Genomic DNA, 2,139 nt, shown 5'->3' with positions numbered 1-2,139 from the left:
AGTGTTATTGTTCAGTTATTGTGTTATTTTAAGGGTTAGAGTAAGGGTCATGGTTAGAGTTAGGCTTAGGGTGAGGGATAGGTTTAGGGTTCAAGTTAGGGTAATGTTTAGCGTTTGGGGTAGGTTAGGTTTACTTTTTGGGATAGGGTTAGTGTTAGGGTTAGAGTTACACTCAGAGTTAGGTTTAAGTTAGGTTTAGTTTTAGAATTACATTTAGGGTTATTATTGTTAGTTTTTGGGTTAGAATTAGAGTTAAAATTTTGGTTCTGTTTAGGGATAGTTTTAGAGTTAGGGTTAGGATTAGGGTTAGGGTTAGTATTAGGGTTAGTATTAGGGTTAGGGTTATAATTTGTTAGGGAAAGTGTTATGGTTATGGTTTGTGTTAGGGTTAAATTTTGATTTAGGTTTTGGGTTATGGTTAGTAAGAGAGATAAAGTGAGGCATATGGTTAGGGTTAGTTTTATGGTTACAGGTAAGGTTGGTTTAGTGTTAATTTTAGGGTTATGGTTAGTGTTACTGTTAGGGTTAAGATTAAGGATAGAGATAGAGTTAGTGTTAGGATTAGGATAAGGATTAGGGTTAGTGATAAGGATAAGGTAGGGGTTAGAGTTAGTGTTAGAATTAGAGATAGGGTTAGTGTTAGGTTTAGTGTTAGGGTTAGGGTTAGATTTAAAGTTAAGAAACACTTAGGGTTAGTGTTATGTTAGGGTTAGGGTTATGTTGAGGGACAGGGTTTGTGTTAGCTTTACAGTTAGGGTTAGAGTTAGGGTTACATTATTCTTAGTGTTAGGGTGAGGTTTAGGGTTAGTGTTATGATTAAAGTTAGGGTTATGTTTAGGGTTAAGGATAGGTTTAGTGTTAGGTTTATGGTTAGATTTAGAGGTAGTGTTAGTGTTAGTGTTACGTTTAGGGTTAGTGTTAGGGTTACGTTTAGTGTTAGGTTTAGGATTAGGGTTAGGTTTAGTGTTAGTGTTAGGTTTAGGTTTAGGCTTATGGTTACAGTTAGTGTTACATTTAGGGTTATGTTTATGTTTAGTATTAGTGTTTGTTTTAGTGTTAGATTTAGGTTTAGGCATAGTGTTAGAATTAGGGTTAGACTTAGTGTTAGGGTTAGGTTTAGTGTTAAGGTGAAATTTATAGTTAGTGTTAGGGTTAGAGTTAGTGTTAGGGAAAGTTTTAGGTTTAGGGTTTATATTTTGGTTAGGTTTACGGTTACGCTTAGGGTTATTGTTAGTGTTTGAGTTAAGATTAGGTTTAGGTTTAGTGTTAGAGTTAGGGATAGTTTTAGGGTTAGTATTATCGTTAGGTTTAGGGTTATGATTTTTTCTTACTCTTTAGGTTAGTATTAGGGTATCATAGTGTTATAGGGTTAGGGTAACTTATAGGGATATGTTAAGGGTTTGGGTTATTGTTAGGTTTTGATTGAATTAGGTTTTGGTAATGGTTAGGATTAAGGTAAGGTTTTGTGTTTCTCTTAGGGTTAGGGTAAGGGTTACAATTTTGGTTAGGTTTAGTGTTAGGGTTAGGTTTAATGTTAGGGTTAGGGTTAGATTTAGGGTTAGAGAAAGTTTTAGGTTTAGGGTAAGGGTTATGGTTACAATTAGTGTTAGTTTTAGTGTTAGTGTTAGGGTCAGTGTTAGTGTTAGGTTTGGGGTTAGGGTTAATTTTAGGTTTAGTGTTAGGGTTTGTAATGGGGTTATGGTTAGTGTTATACTTTGCATTAAGATATGGGTTAGGATTAGAGTCAGATTTAAGTTAGGGTTAGGGTTATGGTTAGGGTTAAGATAGGTTTAGCATTAGTGTTAGGGTTAGGGTTAGGGTTAGGTTTAGGATAAGTGTTTGTGTTAGGGTTAGTGTTAGGGTAAAATTAGGGTTAAGGTTAGGGTTAGGATTCGTGTTTGGGTTAGCGTTTCATTTAGGTTTAAGTTTAGGGTTAGGGTTAAATTTAGGTTTAGTGTTAGGGTTAGTGTTAAGTTTACAGTTAGTGTTAGCATTTGGGTTAGGGTTATAGTTTGGTTTTGGGTTACTCTTAGTGTTAGGGTTAAGTTTAGTTATAGGTTTAGGGAGAGGTTTAGGATAAGGGTTAGTGATAGATTCAGGGTAACATGTAGGGTAAGGTATAGGGTTTGGATTAGGGTT

This window comes from Marmota monax, unplaced genomic scaffold (genome assembly GCF_021218885.2).
Source record: "Marmota monax isolate L192 unplaced genomic scaffold, Marmota_monax_Labrador192_F-V1.1 WCK01_AAM20220418_F8-fsc00248, whole genome shotgun sequence".
Classification (NCBI taxonomy): Eukaryota; Metazoa; Chordata; class Mammalia; order Rodentia; family Sciuridae; genus Marmota; species Marmota monax.
Note: the sequence above shows the minus strand (reverse complement) of the source record.